Below are 17,926 nucleotides of genomic sequence, written 5' to 3'. Positions count from 1 at the left end.
TCTATACTGTGAGAGAATGAATTTCTGTTGTTTAAACCACCTATACGTGGTCTGTTTACACACACACACACACACACACACACACACACACACACACACACACACAGAGAGAGAGAGAGAGAGAGAGAGAGAGAGAGAGAGAGACAGAGAGAGAGAGAGAGAGAGAGAGAGAGAGATACAGACACACACCTATGTATGCCCTAAGACAAAGGTCCACTGAGAAAAGGTTTGGGGTACTCCTGTCTCATCCTCATATTTTCTGGGTAATAACAGAACCAGTCTGCCGGGAAGCTTTCCACCAAGACTCCCATTTGTGTGACCACCTAAAGGAAAGCTGGATACTATCTCCAAAGGAAAGCAGGGTAAACTCACAGATAGCATCTCTCAAAGATGCCTGATGGGAGGGTGGTACAGGGAGGGCAGAACCCAGGGAAGGCAACCCAGGCTCTGAGTAGGGAGGTCAATTCCCGGAGAAGGCACAGGATAAAGAAGGCATGTGAGAAAGAAGGGCCAGAGTCTGCAACTGGGTGGACTGCTACCACACCCGAGAAAGGTTACTGTGCTCAAAAGGAAGCCTTTTCGGGGTGTCCCTTTCCAAGCACAGAGCTCTCTGTGGGCCTGGTCTGGTCCCTGCCCTTCCCACAAGGAACCTTAGAAAGGCCTCATACAGTCCAACAACAGGTCTCAGCCTCTCTTCCCAGATGAGGACATTAGGCACCAGGGCCAATGGGGAGTCAGAGCCCCTCCCCACCATTCACAGAAGTCTCTGCTCCTTCATTTTGCCTTATTTCCCCCCCCCCCCCCCTGCAGGTACCATAAGAGACACGTCTGACTTTTGGCCCTTCTAATTTTAAACCTTAAGATGCAAAAATGACAAGGTAGTTTCTGCTGGTTTTGCTGTCTTGCGGAACAGGCTGGCTAACGTTCCCAGCAACGCCAATCTTAGGTCCATACTCAAGAGTCTAAAGCACTCTTCTAACCAGAAACTTTCATACACATATTGGTGGAGGCCCAAAAGCAAAGGCCCAGATGTTGGCCAATGCATGGGTGAACAGAATGTCCAGGTGACAGAATACCATTTAGCAGGAAGAAAAACTGAGCACTGACGGGGCGGCCCACAAGAGTCTTGAGATCCTCATGCTAAGTAAAAGACAGTCATCGTCACGAACCACATACGTGAGGCTCCGTGAATGAGCGTCTGTAATAGGGGACTTGATAGGGGCATAAGGCAGACTGGGGGAGGGGAGTCAGTGGTGGTCAAAAAGAGTATGGGATTTCACTCTGAAAATGATATGAAGTTGAGTGTGGAGGTGCGTGGTGGGTAGGTGCATTTATCTGTGAATATACTTTAAACTGCTGAGTGGTTTGTCTCAACATTCAATTTGCATGGTATTTGAATTCTATCTCAGTACAACTGTCCAAATAGAAGCCTGAGGGATCACCGAGACCCTGAATGTAAACAGGTTAGTATCAACCCAAGCACCCAGGGAAGTGCTCTCTGTGTGCTCCCGTCTGTTTTGTCCTCATTTAGTTCCACGTGCCTCGAGTCACACCCACAGTTAAGCACCCAGAGGGAAAAGTGTAAGTAACAACATTTTATGTTGCCTATTTCAGAAATTAATTTAACTTCAGGGGGGAACTAATTAAAAAACAACCACCAATGTTTCTATGCTCTCTCTCCCTCCCTGTCTAGAAAGACCCGCCAGAGAGAGCTAGGGTTCAAGCTACAATTTGGCATTCCCTCTAAATAGCTTTAAAATTGGAAGGGGGAAAAATAGCCTTCATCTATATGGGGCTGGAATATAATTTACACACAATTATATAACACAGTCAGGTTACAGCAGTACCTCTGATTAAAACAACAGTAGCTCAGTAACAAGAGGAAGTGATCTCAGAATGCAATGAGCAGGATGCTTTCCTGGGGCTTCGTTCACACACCCCACCCTCATTCCCAGAAACCCTCTGCAAAGCTCCCACCCAGACTCATTTAAAAAATACTACTTCCTCTTACCCACTCTCCCCCAGGAGAAAGCTGCAGCTGCAGGGGTGACCTGTCCACAGATCATATCAGAGAGTAATATCCTAGACAGCGGCGTTGAATCAGACTGGGCTGGGGGCCGTAACAGAAAAGGCAGGGAGATGAGTATTGCTTTGGAGAAGCACAGGAAATTAAGGAGCGTGATCCACACATCAGCGGATGCTGAGCAAGGTGGCTGGCTGGTCCTCATCCCTGCCACAGGCATCCAAGCTGCTCAGTACCCACAGACAGCTGCTCCATCCTTGGGAATTTCCCCCACCCCATATACCCCCCAATACTGTTCCACGAGTCGGACTCACTGTGAGGAAGGCACCTAAACTTCCTCCTGTGTTCCACCAATGACATTAATTTTCTGTAATTAAAGCCCAGCCTCTTTGGAGCTGCAGCATTAGACTACATCAGACAAGGGCTACACCCTTTACTGTGGTGAACCAGCAAGGAAGCTGCACCTGCCTACACACAAGGGGCACCTCCAGAGCCCCAGCCAGGCAGCCAAAGGCAGTTCTTCATAAGCCACTGGGAAGAGTGGAAGAAGAGAAGCCAGACAAGATGGCGGACTGCTATAAACCCTTCCTAGGGCCTGTGCTCATGGAGCCCTCTGCGCCCACCCAAAGAGAAATCCTTCTAAAGATGCCCAGTGTGGTACCATAGACAGAGAGTGATTCTATGACCATAAGAACAAGTTTAAACTATCAGTCAGTTTCCGAATGCTTGCCTTTCTAGCACACCTCTGTATAGTATGTATATACAAGAATGAATGAAGTTCCCTAACAGCTCTGAACTTCACTTTCCCTTCTATCAAATGGGTTTAAGATCCTAGCCTAAATAACACAAATTGAGCTGAGCAGTGGTGGCACATGCCTTTAATCCCAGCACCTGGGAGGCAGAGGCAGGCGGATTTCTGAGTTCGAGGCCAGCCTGGTCTAGAGTGAGTTCCAGGACAGCCAGGGCTATACAGAGAAACCCTTTCTCAAGAAAACAAAACAAAACAAAAACAAAAAACCACAAATTCAGACTACCCGGTACTGTGAAATTACAACTGAGCATATAAACACATGGGGGAAGGGCAGAGAGAAAAATTGATTGATGGTTGATTAATTGACTTTTTTTTGCTTCCTCTAACAATAATGTTAAGGAAAAACCACCTCCTGACAGAGCCTGCAATAGATAAACAGCCTCCCTGAGATCTCCCCCATCTCCTCTCTGCTCTGGCCTCCCAGTGTCTATTCTAGTGTCCAAACTGAACAATGTCAGAAGCTCTCCTTGCTGGAAGCTGGACCATACACAGATATCAGGATGTACGAACACAGCCATGGTAAGTTCAGAGAATCCCTTTCTGTCTCCCAATAACTCTTCTCCCAAACACTATGTAGACACCACCAGGGTGGTAGGTGGTTTCCCACATGGAAATTAAGTTACAAACCGCCTCACAATCAAAAGTGCATGCCTGCCCCTTTGACCAGCTCTGTGGTGGGTCTCCTTGTCCTCCACAGCGACCTTTAGGAAACACCAACAATGGGCTGAGATGCTGTGCTGGGAAAAGTCACAGCACTTCCACTGCAAGAATTGCAGACCCTCGGATACACAGCTACAACAAGCCATGCTTCAGTAGATGCCGCTGGGCCTGGGAAAGACAGCCCAAGTGAGGAATTCCAGATCTGAGAGTCATCTATAAGAACAACAACCTGGCCTGCTCCCCTGGAGGACAGAATAAAAACTTTGCTGCTTGGCAGGTTCTAAAGCCCCTGCACCCCATCCCCCAAGCCCTCCAGTTGATTTCATGAAAAGAACAAATGGCGGCCTTAACCCTTAGCCCTTAGCCCTGATTACCGTCATTACCATATTTTAGATGTAGTGGCAATCAGCTGCTGATGAGTCCTGCTTTACCTAATCCACTGAGAGAGTGGTGCACTGGTGATCCTGTCCTGCAGATGCTTGGCCCTGACTGCCACCTTAGCTCCAGAGGACCATGCCCAGCCCCATCCCCAAGAGTTCTTTATACTTTCCCAAAAGGCTAGAATGTGCAGCCAGGACTTGCAAAAGGCTACTTGAAGCGTCCTTGGGGAGGAAAGGGGAGGTGGGATGGACAATGGACAGCTAGGCTCTTTTCTACCATGGCCCTAACAGGACACAAAGGGGAAAAGATGAACAGATGAGCAGAAGCCATCCATCAGGAGGCCATTGTCCCAGGGCAGCCTCTTACCTAGCTGTGCAGTTTCAAGTGGGCTTGTGTAGGTAGAGACAATATCTCTGGGAACTGCTGCAAAAACCACAGAAGACGTGTGAAAGTAGCCAGCCCATGCAATACTCTCCAGAGATGTGTACTGATGCCAGCAGAGTGAGAACACAGACAAGAAGGTTAAATTTAAAAAAAAAAAAATGGGCAAGATCATCTCTGGTGGCAAGTCTTCTCTGTCAAGTGTGTTCGAAGGACCAAGCTCTGTCTTAGGCTTGGCGGATGCAAAGGGGATGAGATGCTCACAGCCAAGGAATGGGCTTAGGAACACAGGGTTGAGCATGGCCTGAAGTATGAAGGTCAGTCAGGAATACCTAGGAGAAAGGAGCCTCCAAGGCAGACGTCAGATATCCTCAGTGGCAGGCATGAGTTGCTGGTGGCTGCTAGTCTGAAAGAGCGCAGAGTCTAATGAGGCAGGTAAGATAGGAAGGCTCTTGCAGGCCATGCCAGAGAAGCAGAACCTCCATGGGGCTTAAACAGGGGAGGGCTCTTCAGTCTTGTTGTTAGGAGATAAACACACCTATTCCAAGTGGGGAGATAGGCTGAGTCATTGAGACGCTAGCAAGGTCTGGACAAAAGGAAAGGGAATGAATCAGGAAGCAGATACCTGGATACTAAGACTACTAACCAACATTCGATAGAGGGTCAGCTTCCCCACCCTAAGACCTCTTCCTGCCTCTGCTGCTAGCCTGTTCTAGAAACATCCTAGAGCAGGAGGGAAGGTGAGGCCAGGGTTACATAAAGAGAGATAAGCACATTGCACCCTTGGCTCAGTGGTCTTTGAAATATCCGACCTTCTGCTAAGTCATAAATTTAAACTGTCTTGGGGGAGGTGGGAAATCAACCTCTCTTGTCCCCATAGGAAGTGCTGGTGTGGTTCCCCCTTCCACAAGTAGGAGGGAGAGGGGGAACCCAAAGAAGTGTTTGCAGTTAGACAATTTTCTTTGTTCTCTCTCTCTCTCTCTCTCTCTCTCTCTCTCTCTCTCTCTCTCTCATTTCACCCTTCAAAAAAGATGCAAGGTGGGGCAGTGGTGGTGCACGCCTTTAATCCCAGCACTTGGGAGACAGAGGCAGGCAGATCTTTGTGAGTTCTAGGCCAGCCTGGTCTACAGAGTGAGTTCCAGGACAGCCAGGGCCACACAGAGAAACCCTGTCTCAAAAAAACAAAACAAAACAAAGCAAAACAAAAAAAACCAAGAAACTAAAAAGATGCAAGGTGGTTTTTCTAAATCCAAGAGGACTGTTAACTCTGATAAGAGCTGATTTGGAGACTGGAGGGAGGGCAGGAACAGACACCCAGGACCCTGAGCAGGCCAAGCAGGAGGACCAGAAACAGCAAGAACTTCCACCACGGATTTGTGAAGTGACCTCGGCAAATCGCCGAGCTCCACTTTCTTCTGTACAAAATGAGTTCAAAATCAAGTGTTAAGGCATCAGGTGGGAAGGCACCAGAAACATCAGCAAGCTAGAATCCTTGTGCTCAAGAGGCTGAAAAAAAGAACGTGGAGAGTTCTAGACCACCCCAGACAAAATAACAAAAAATTGTGTGTGCGTAAATGCAAGTGCACGCTCCTTTAAAAAAAAAGTTGGCAGGTATAAAATAATGTTTAAAACAGGACTGGAGTTTGAACGGCAGACACGAATTCCTTCTCATGCTTCCACTCCTTACCTCTTTTTCCTTCCTTCCTTACCTCTGCCTGCTTGCCAGGGAATGAGGGTCAAACCTTCCCTGCCTGTATCTGCACCAAACAGAATAAAAAGCACCTGCAAAGCCAGGAAACTCACTCCATAAACTAAGCAACCAGTTACACAGACTTCTTCAGCCTTCCATACACAGCATCCTGAAATGGGCCCGCTATGGCAAAAGCCTTTGGCAAACATTTGGGAGAGTCAAAGACACCTCAGTATGAAGACCATAGACACAGCCTGTGAGAGGCAATGGTTTTATCAGCTTTCACCTCCACAGCTCCTGACCTTCCGAAGAGGAACAAATTGTTCCCCATTAGGAAGGTCATTCAGTGGGAGAGATAAAGCTGTCTGTGCCTCAAAGGTAATATTTCTCTGCTACACCAATATCCGAATACATCCGTGTTCTGCTCGTGCCAGGGACATACTTCTATAAACTCTCACATAAAAAGAAAACTTGATTTTTCCAGTGGGTAAATGGAGAGAGGAAAAGAAGCAACATTCTGAGCAAAAATATTACCAATCAAACAGCACGGGGCTAGCCAGGAACGTGGCTAAATGCGCCCCACCACTGATGTTTTATAGCCATTAGGTCTGCTTTGTTGGAAGAACACTTGCACTAGGCAAACCAGATAGAGAAGCCTTGTGTGCCTCCCACTAACTGGTCTAGCTGTCTGTTTACTGAGGTTAAGAGGCAATGGGGGAGCCATACCTGTTAGCCAATGTTCAGGGAACTCATTGTGGGCTCACTGTAGAGGGCTATAAAGGTGGTCACATGATCCATGGTACCGTGCCTAGCAGCTTGCTCTGAGGAGCATTTCTGACAGGAAGGGCTTACACTTAGAGGGGAAAGCAGCTAAAGTCACTGCCACCCATGGGCCATGGCTGTGGTCTCTTGATAGAGTTATCTTCAACCCTTGGAATGGTAGCCAAACCCACCTTGCACTCAGCAACAGCTTTGCAAAATCAAATCCCTTTCATCTGAGAAGAAAAAGCGGTCCATCCAGTTAAACCTCATTCACAATGCACCACTAATTCATTTCATTTTACATACACGCGCGCACACACACACACACACACACACTCTCTCTCTCTCTCTCTCTCTCTCTCTCTCTCTCACTCAGCGAATGTGTTGAAATAGGGACTCAGTTAAATACATCACCCAGAAATGATGCCTCCACAGACGAGACAGTGGTCAATTTACCCCAGAACAGAATTAGGTGTTTTTATCTGCTTTGCTCACCCCTGTACTGGGAGTATAAAAAGAAAAGCAATCTGCAGATGATTCCAAGTCCCTGGACACCATATTCGTCTCCTCTCTTGTTCTTGGGTAATCCATGCACTCCTTATTGTGAAGCTGGGCACGAGCTCTCAGGATATAAAAGCCTTTGTTCCTAAGAAAAACAGCTGGCCAGCGTTCTGTGTAATAGCCACAGAGATGCAAGCAGAAAGCACTGTGATGGACAGGTCCGGGTACACTGAGTCACACAAACCCTTCCCTTTCCTACTACTTGACTATGTGATGAGGCATTCTGGTATGTACAAAGCCTGCTGGTGACGTCCGATAAGAAATCAATAGTATTCACAGATATATTGGCAAATTCCGATCACCTATGTCATCTGTTGATAAGTCCTCAATACTAATTAATGATGAGCATCATTCCACTACCAGGCCCTGGAATCCCAAACTAAAAAGTCTGAGTCTCTTGCTCTGGGAGATTCCCCCAGATGCAAAAGAAATGGAGGGAAAGGGAATGTGCTGGGTCCGAGGCATGGAAAGTTTCAGAGAGGAAAGAGACGCCAGACTAGGGTTCTGAAGGCTGAACAGAAGTTTTTCCAGAAAATGAGTTAGGTTAAGCACTAAATATCATCAACTCGCTTCAGTCATTCTAAGCCTGACAAAGTGACAGAGGAAATCAAGTGGAAAAGAACATCTGTTGAGAGATAAGGACAGAGACGCAAGCAAGGGTGACATCACTGGAGTCTTGTAGACTGTAACCAAGGAGACTGGACTCCATCCTGCGGGCAAAGGCTCATCGGTCATTAAGTTCCAAGCAGCTGCCTGAACCCAGGCAGATCTGCAGCCTATTTTAAGAGCCTTGTCTTGCCCTTCACAGAGGCCCTCCTTGTCTTCCTATGCAGAATCCGCATTCTTGAAACCCAGGACACCTCTGATCATCGCATGCAGCTGTTCTCCAAGTGGCATCTGTGGCTCATTTCCCGTTCAGCCCTCACACTTATTGGAAATACAGCTATCCTCCCCTGGACCACAATCTTATCGTTCACTATCTTTCTCTGCTACTTTCAAGCCTAAACCCCCCCACAAAAAAATCACTTCCTGTCCCCAGCAGACCCAGGGCAAATGAACGTGTGAACCTCTGAGAACCAGGAGAAGATGGTCTGCTCCAAAAAGACCTGGAAACAAAGCAGAGGAACCTCCATGATCAGACATTTTTCTTTTCATGGCAGGAGGTCTTGCTCAGCCTCTCATGGTCCCTTAGTCATTGAGAGTCTAGGAGCAGCCACCTGGAATGAATCTTTATGAAAAGAAGAGACTAATCGGGCCTACTGTCCTACAGTCAGAGCCAACACCTTAAAGCAGGAAGACAGACATGTGATACTGAGCCGATCACAAGTGAGCCCCCCTCAGGTCTTCATTGGCAATCTCATGTCTCCTATCACAACTAGCCAAGACCTTGGAGCCCAAATAATCTCACCCTTGTTACCTTCACCACTAGACTTTCCTTGACTGCCCTGTTCAGGTATTCCCCACACCTCCCGACAACTTCTCATCTTCTAAAAGACTAAGATTTACTTTTTCACTGGTCATCCAAGCTCAAGAAAGCATCGGTCTTCTTTTACTTGAAGATGCATTTCCAGAACCTGGGCTGTAACTGACATGAGGTAACACTTGCCTAATGAATGAACATCCCAATGCATCCTCCTCTTCTCTAGACCAAGCTTCTCTGCATCTGCCTAGGATGCAAACGGATCCAGACAGGTGGTCCTTCCTATCAGTGCCGTTAGATTTAAGTTCCTTAAAGGCAGAAACCATGTCTTATTCATCTCTGTATTTCCAAATCATCGGCGGTCCTCAAGTATATAACCCATTCACTTAAAAATCAAGTTTCTATGGAAAATGGGCAAAGAATATACAAGCTTCACGAATCTAACTCTATACCTAAGGTTTCTGCCTCATTCAGCAGTACAGTGTCTCTGCCAGGCATTTCTGGTGGGCAGAGCCCCATGCCAGGGCTTCTGAAAGGGTAAAGACACTCAAGGCTTGTATCTTTAAGTGATGGATAATCACTGGCCACTTGGGGTGACTGAAACTCAACCTTAGATTAAAATCCAGCACCGTTTCCATTTTTCACCTGTGATAACCCCATTTGAATGTTCAGTCCTGCATTGGGAATAAAGTTTCCTTTCTACAAAAGAGCTCTCAACAGGCAACTTGCCAAGGGGACATCCTGGACAAGAACACAGAAGACCAGGAAAGGGCATATTACTAGCTAGTTCTGAGAAAGGCAGCTGAGAACTATGGGGACTAAGGGTTGTTGCTGCTTGGGAGGCAAGGAGAGAGATTTGTAAGAAATATCTTCAAGGTTGGAGGTTTTAAAAAGGCCATCAAGAGCTGGAGAGATGGCTCAGTGGTTAAGAGCAGTGGCTGCTCTTCCAGAGGACCTGGGTTCTATTCCCGGCACCCACATGGCAGCTCACAACTGTCTATAACTCCAGTTCCAGGGGATCAGACATCCTCACACCAAACACTTAACATGTAGGGCACAACTTGGTTAATACCATTGTAGGTGGCCCCAGAGAGCCTTGGATACATTTCAGCAGACAGCTAATAAGACCAGTAGATGGGGAGTTTGGCAAAACACCAATGCACGTGAAATAAAAATAAATTAAAATTTAAAAATGGCTATCAAGAGACTGGTGTGGTGGCACATAGCTATCAATCCCAGCACATTGGGAGGCAGAGGCAGAGGCAGAGGCAAGGCCAGTCCAGGTTATAGAGTAAAGTCCTGTCTAGGAGGAGAAAGTGGGAGGCAGTCACAGAAGACATGAAGAACTACTGCCCACATGGGAAAAGCCTCCATGCAGCCAAGATGTTAGGTAAAGGATTACTTTATATTCCTGGGCACACATGAGCCTAGAGGGAAGCAGAGAAGCTGCCAGAGAGGCAATTTCTCTCAGTTGATAGACGAGGGCTTGATAAACGCTGATACGAACAGAAACGAGTAGAAGACAGATGCTCATGGCGATGGCAGGCTGCAGAGATACAACGAGGCAGCCCCTTACTTGGCATAGGACGTGTGTGAATTCAAAGGACCAAGGGCCCTCACAAATGCAGAACCCTCTGCCTTCTAAGATGTCAATAACCAGAAGACAAAACCTGTATTCACTTAGTGTTGTAGGGACTTGAGAACTATCTTCCCCCCTCCCCAAAGTGGTTCACTCAAGAGGAGTCTGGAAACCCACTCTGAATAGACTCAGGGTGCCTGTGGGCATTTCTGGGCTTCTCAGCCTGTTCCCAATCACCCTTACCTAGGAAAGCAGGAAGAGGAGAGTCTTCTATGTTCCAATGCCTTTGGGGAGCACGGCTCCCAGCCAAATCAAAGAGCTTTGAAGCAAGGGCCACACGCTTCGCTCATGTTCCACAGCCCTGCCTTCCCAGTCCTTCCTGGCCACCCATCTCGGGTTGAAAGCTTCTTTATGCACACTCTTTGGGCCCAGCATGGACTGCTTCCAGCCACTGCTGTATCAGGGCCCTAACCAGGCGCTTAAGATGCAGGGCACAACTTGGTTAATGCCATTGTCGGTGGCTCCACAGAACTTTGGATGCCTTTCAGCAAACAGCTAATAGGACCAGTAGATGGGGAGTCGGGTAAAGAGTCAATTTGGCATTTACTGGGGCTCATCCTCGCCATCCCCCTCTCCACCGTGCTTGCATAAGAACCTGCTCCCTTCAATTAGTCTTTCGTGAGCAGCCAAGACTCAGTATACAGGCCCTCTACTTCAAGAACCTTTTATCCAACAGGCACATACTTTAAGAAAAGAAAAGGGAAAACAAAAGAGGGATTTCTAAACCTGCTAGGCAGAAAAAGAAAGAAAAAAAAAAGGATAAGGGAAGCACTGAATTCACGAACAAAGAAAACTCTGGAAACCCCAAGAGGCCCCTGCCTGTCCCTTCCCACTCAGCAATCCTGAACTGACTGTGAGATGCACTGAGGGGTATCGCAGGGTGAGGGGCCACACTCCTTCCCCCATAGCGTCCCACGGCCCCTTATCACCTGCCTACAGGACTGAGCAGGGTCTCTGCTTGTTTATGGACTGTGGCAAGGGGTAAAAAAAAAAAAAACCAATTCGAGAAATAACTTCCTGACAGGCTGACAGCTGACATTCTTAACTGAACACAGGATGTGCCAAGAAATTATCAGGCCTGGGTTTGCTCTCACTGATATATTAAAAAGCAAAAAAAAAAAAAAAAAGAAAAAAGAAAAGAAAAAAGAAAAGAAAAGAAAGAAAGAGAAGGATTAACGGGGGTGGAAGAAGCCAAAGCCAACTGTAGCCACACGTCTCATAAATCACGACTTTTATTGAATGTTTCACCACATAATAACAGCAGTCAAATTGAATAAAGACGCCCTTCTGTTAAGTTCCAAGGGAGACCGACCGTATACCCCTCCAGATGGGCCCAGGGTGTACGGGGGAGAAAACAGAACTTTGAGGAACTGAAGGGTTTGGAGAAAGCAGATTCAACGGCACAGACAGGGAGCGTGCTCTGTACATGGCTTATAATACATGGGAACCCAGAAGCCAGGAGCAGCAGGATAAAGCGAGAATAAAGATGCTCAACTCAGTCACGACACACTGGACGAGTGGCTGGAGTGACCGCTTCTCATGGGCCTGGAGAGCATCTGTAGACAGGCAAATCCCATGACGGGGCCCATATCTGTGGCTGACTCAATGGGAGGACTACCAAATCATAGGGATAGACAAGTCAGTAGTTCACCATGGTGATGCCCAGCACACAAGTTAGCCCAACCACTCACTTAAGGATACAAGAAGGATGCAGCCAGTCCTCATGAGAGACTGCTTTACTCTGGAACCTTCTCTCCCAATACCCATACTCAAAGCCTGACATGCCAGCATCCCTAACCTTGGAAAACAAAGCAAGAAATATAGTAATTAAGACAGATTCCCAGAATGTCTCCATCCTCAAGGTAGGATGAGGAGTGAAAAGCTTGGTGAAGCTTTTACTCTCCTCCATGACACTGGAGGGACATGTTCCACTCGTGTCACTGGTAAAGAACAATAAATGAAGGCGTGCTGTTTTCTGAACCCACAGAAATGCATTTATTGTCAAATACATGTAATAAAGTCCTTGTGGCCCCCAGCTAGGCACACAGACATATATGCCAGGCACACAGCTCGATGCACAGAGAGCTTTCCACAAACATTCCCAGGACCTATGTCCACTGACCTGGCCCGACTTCAGAGTTTCTGCCCTTTCCCCAACCAATAGTAGGGTCCATCTAAGAAGCCAGCCACTGTGAAGCAATGCAAAATAGTGATATAATCAGGCAGAAGTAGCTCTAATAAAATACTATGGAGAATTGACTGCTCTGATCCAAATCAGAATTAAAGATTATCAGACTACCTGAGTTCAAGCTTGGTTTGTTCCTTTCCTCTTCTACCCTAAGAAAGGTACTCTTGAGTAAAGATGGCCTTCTGTCCCCTGGGTCCAGGGGGTGAGGCAGAGTGGGCTAGCATTCAAATACAGTCAACTACCACCACGCCAAGGCACAAAGCATCAATATGGAAAGCAGTTGGAATGACCCATTTTCCAAAAGATCAAAATACTATTTCCAGTTGTGCCAGCTGTTTGCTTGGACCAGAAAGCTCCTTGAGGGGGTTGGGGAAAAAAATACCACTGAATCAAACGTCCAAGGAGAACTGAAAACCCTAACCTCAAAAAAAAAAAAAAAAAAAAAATCACCAGTGACACCAGCTTTAGAAGTAGGTCAGGAGAGGGTAAGGTCTCACATGCCTGTTCTGAATCCTGTGCCTGTCCTTCTCAGGGACTCTCTGTGGGCAGAGAGGATCTGAGTGATGGTAGCTAGACCAAGTCTCTGGCGTGGCGTGGCGTGGCGTGGCATGGCGGTATATAGTACTATGTGTGGTATATGTGGTGTGGGGGTATATTGTGTGTGCTGTGTGGTGTCTTACTCTGTGTGTGCTGTTAGGTTGTGTGGTGTGCTGTGGTATTGGGTGGCATGGTGCATGGTGGTTGTATTTTGTAGCATTCGTTCTTTATATTATGGTGTACTGTCTTGTGGTATTGTGTGGTGTGTGGTGTCGTGGTGTGTGGTACTTCGTATTGTATGGTTTTGTGTAGGATGTGTTGTAACATATATTGTGGTGTATTGGATACAGTGGTGTGGTGTGTGGTGTTTTGGAGTACTGTGTGGTGTTGTGTATCATTTTGTGTTTGTGTGGTGTCCTGTGTGTGCAGTGTGCATACTGTGTGGTATTTTACAGGATTGTGTTGTAGTGTATCATATGGTACAGTGTTGTGAAAGATGCTACCACATGGGTTTCATATTTACTGAGCTGAATGAATCAATAATAAATCCTTAGTAAAAAGCAAATTAAAGTAGTCAGGCTTGGCCCGGATGGGGAGCAATGAACTGGATCAGGCCCAGACTGAACTCACAGCTTGGCTTAACCAAGATGTTCTCGTTACTCCGACCTGAGCAAGACACTTGACCTCTGGGAGCCTTAATTTCCTCATCTATGAAATGGGATAGCATTCTCAGGGCATATTGTAGTTTCGCACCACAGATCCAATCAGATTGTGTGAATGCTTTGCAAAACTGCAAAGACATCATCACCGATCAGTTTCATGAACCTGCTAAGCACCTCATCCAGCACTTGCCCCAACACATGATTTTTCCAACTCAACCAACCCCTAACAGGGCTGGAGGGGAAGACAGACAGAAGTAACTCTAATCCCATGCTGGCATCGATAGCTGATCACCTAAAGAGAGAAATCCTCTCAAGGGAAGAAGAGGGAACCCAAGTATCATGTAATTAAAGTAAGCAGGTGAGCTCAAGTGCATAGACAGGACAGACTGACTCACGCAGCTGCTCCTGGGTAGTCAGAGACGCCACAATCAGCAAAGAGACCCCTGTAAGTGTTTGCTATGGAGATAGGAGTCTTCCAGGTGCAGGGCCACACACATAAGAAGAAGAGGGGAACTGGGAGCTAAGTTCCCCATTTCTAGCCTTATCTTCTGTTTACCCCACATCCCTTCCCGTTCCTACCATGACACTGCGTCTTAGAATCCCCCAACAACATCCATTCTGAGGGTCCTGGGTGCCCTGATTCTTGCTGGGTATCTTCTCTTGCTGTTATAAAACACCATGACCAAAAGCACTGTGGGGCAGGGGACAATTTATTTTAGCTTTACAGTTCATAATCCCTTGTGGACAGAAGTCAAGGCAGTAACCTGAAGGAAGGAACTGACATGGAAGCCATGGAGGACCTGCTTGTTGGTTTGCTCAATTATCTTTCTTATTGCAAAACCAAGACCTCCTGTGGCTAGGAGTGGCACCACCCATGGTGGACTGTACCCTCGAATAGCAATTCTTAGTCAAGAAAGTGCACTACAGACTTGACTAAAGGCAATATGACAGAGGCATTTTCCTCAACCAAGTTCTCTTCCCAGGTGACTCTAGCTTGTCTCAAGTTGACTAAAAATAAAATAAAATTGGAAAACAGAATTAAAAAAAAAAAATCCCGGGACACCGGGCATGCCTTCAACTCACCTTCTAAGTCAGTACTGAATTCCTATGTGATAATGTTTCCTCACCATGTTTTCCTCATCTTCAACTAATCCAAGAAGCTCTGCCTGGTTAATGGCTCTGCTCCCCACCCTTTGAACCCCTGGCCTCCACAACCACTGGGAAGTCCGAGTCATCTGGAACCCACCCAATCCTGTATTGTGTCACTATTTCAATATGCTCAGAGACAATCTGGCAGCAGAGCTGCACCCGCAGGACTAGAAAGGCAGACTGTTCCGGAGGCAACAGTAGACTTCCAAGGCTTTCTCTCCAGTTCTCGCTATATAGCCAGGTTTGTCCGACCTTTTCACAATGACATTGTCACCTGCAAAGTTCACGCTTGAGAACCTTGCAAATGAGTTAACCTTAACCCTCCAAGAGAAAAAAAAATTCTACTTGTGAAGTAAGTTTATGGTTTGGTGCTGGGTGCCACTCATAATTATCCTGGACTACCTGTAGCCACAACACCTGAGGCCACAGGTTGGACACCCCTGTGACCACAATGAGATGCTTCAGACAGCCTCCTACTGAACTACCTGAACAGAACAAGTCTGGAAGGATGCTAGTCACCTGCAGCCAAGGACTTAAGTGTGACACACACAGCCATCAGCTCCGAAAGTTTGACCCTCTATCTACTTTTCTCTTCCTCCTCCTCCTCCCATAAGCCCTGTCTTTAATTTGTGTTGGAGGTTTGCAAATAACGCTCCTGGCCCAGCAAGGATACATTAACCCAGTCAAACTTGAACGCCATGTTGCAAGACACCACATACTAGGCACCCAGTGGCAAACACTCCCATCTGTACAGGAATGTTCAGGAGCACCCAGAAGTCCCACTTGAGGGATGGAGGTCTGGAAACCAACATTATCATCCTACAGTATTCAGGGACTTGTGTCTCAGTCTAGCCTAAAGCACATCCCAGATGCCAACAGTTCACAGAATGAATGTTAAACAGCATCCCTAGGAGGTCCGGGATAACCATCTTTTGAAAGTTTGGACTTTGAAAAGCAATGTAGAATCTACAGCCTGAACACACATGCAACACTGTCTGATCTTGGAAGCTAACCAGGCTGGGGCATGGTTAGTAATTGGATAGGAGAAGCAATGTAGGATCCTCCCATAATATCAAGGAAATTGCCCCAGAAAAAAAGTACAGGGTGAATAAAACCGAAACAAATCACTATATTGAGGAGGTTCAGGATAGAAGTCCAAAAGATTGATGGGAAAGCTTTTTAACTGGGCTGGACCTAGACCTGAACCTGAACTTCCCTTCACCCAGATTTGAGCTATGTTACTACACACCACTTATGTTAATGGCTACAGAACAACAATGGTAACTGCAAACAGCATATCTTAAAACAATATAGCCGGGCGGTGGTGGCGCACGCCTTTAATCCCAGCACTTGGGAGGCAGAGGCAGGCAGATTTCTGAGTTTGAGGCCAGCCTGGTCTACAGAGTGAGTTCCAGGATAGCCAAGGCTACACAGAGAAACCCTGTCAAAAACAAAAAACAACAAAAAAAAAAAAACCAAAAAACAATATAAGGTAGTGCCACCACCCTATGACAAGACAGTTCCCATCGAACTTTGTCTTCTATATTCTCTAGCTGTCTATGAGGAGTGTTTTCCCTTCCCTAGTCTGTGTACACAGTTTCTGTTGGGAGTGCTCTTCCTTGTTTGCTAGTCTACCATAGTCTACACAGGAGGCTCCAGCCTAGTTCTTATCATCTGGTCCCTTACTTGGGTGCTGATGTGGTAAACCGGTGCCCTTACCCATTCTATCAGCCTCCCCACAGGCCTTTCTGTTATGCAAGATCTGAAAACTGGAGATCACTCTTCAGGATTGCCCTGCAACTTGGTTCGAAGGGGGAAGTGGTGTATTCTGGGCTTTGTTTCCTCTGGCAGCCAGGTCAGGGAGGTGTTTGGCTATTTCAGTAGCAATATCCTGTGTTGTTGTAGAATCTATTTTTCTGGAATGTTTGAAGTAGAGTTGTGGCAGCAATGGAGGCTTCCTGATTGAGACAGCATGGTAGCCTCTGCTCTAGACTCAGCAGCTGTGGCATGCCCTCTCTGGTTCAGAAGGACTTCCCAATGCCCAGGGAGTGGTATCTACCTGACCTGCTGCAGGGCTCTGAACACACAGCCTGGAGGTTTCTCTGTATCTCCTAATGTTTTCAACGGGTATTTTCCCATTCTTCAACACATTCCTCACTGGCTTAAAACTGGATAGGACCGGGCTCAGCTCTCTGCAACTGAAACCAGACCAGAATACTGCCTCTGTTCTTGTGTTTAAAAACACATCATTATCATCGCTCAAAAAGACATAAAGCAGAGCTGGCATTTCAGTTTTGGTTCTCGCCAGCTGCCTGACCTGGGGCAGGCTAGTGCTAATGTTTACTGGGGCTCAGCTTTCTCACCTAGAAAAAGAAAGAAAGAAACGAGATGTGGCCTATGATCCCTAACTCTGACTAACATTGGCTGACCTCAAATCCCGTGCCCTAAATTCACTACTTGGAATTATGTCTTGGTTTTATTCTGTCTTTTTTTTTTTTTGGCAACCAGTTAATCAATACAAGCTATACATTCAGAAAAATTGTCCTCATTGTTGAGCAAACAATTGCAAACCATGATCTGAGACACGCCCTCACCTGGAACTGACTGTGGCCTGTGTAAGAAAGGACCCACAGGGAGGAGAATAAGCAAGCAGGGTGAAGAATCTCTGGAGTGTTCCTCTAGAAACAGGTAGCAATACTGGTTTCGGTCTCATTTATATTTTTAACAGCAGAAAGTACCTGTTGCTTCTTTGTATAATGAAATAAATAGAGAACAGGTGGGATGTGCTTTTTTGTTTATTCAAACCTACTAAGGAAAGGAACTTAAGGAGGATGGAAGCATACAGATACTTGCTGGTAGTGAATACAGGAGAGGGGGAAGTCATGGGGGTTGGGGTGGGGCTCCCCACAGCTCCTCATTCTTTTCTTCCCACACCCATGTGGGAGTTTTCTTGGGACAGTTACACTGCAAGTTCTGATTCAGAGGAAAACTATTTCCAGCCACAAACTTGGATAAATGTTAACCGTGTAAGATACTTAAGCAGGTAGGTTAGTGTTCAGAAG

The 17,926-nt window shown here is 46.7% G+C and overlaps 1 protein-coding gene and 1 long non-coding RNA gene across 10 annotated transcripts in view; one reads left to right on the top strand and one right to left on the bottom strand.

Annotated features, from left to right (window-relative positions):
• Positions 1–17,926, bottom strand: part of Msi2 (musashi RNA binding protein 2) — a 371,373-nt gene that overhangs the window by 249,682 nt on the left and 103,765 nt on the right. The gene's annotated exons all lie outside the window — the stretch shown is intronic.
• Positions 1,407–3,832, top strand: LOC117710109 (uncharacterized). Its single transcript, XR_004607046.2, has 3 exons — positions 1,407–1,463; positions 3,174–3,353; positions 3,532–3,832. It is a non-coding gene; the product is annotated as an uncharacterized LOC117710109 (long non-coding RNA).

This window comes from Arvicanthis niloticus, chromosome 6, assembly GCF_011762505.2.
Source record: "Arvicanthis niloticus isolate mArvNil1 chromosome 6, mArvNil1.pat.X, whole genome shotgun sequence".
In the NCBI taxonomy this organism is placed as follows: Eukaryota; Metazoa; Chordata; class Mammalia; order Rodentia; family Muridae; genus Arvicanthis; species Arvicanthis niloticus.
This window is presented reverse-complemented; position numbering and strand designations above follow the sequence as displayed.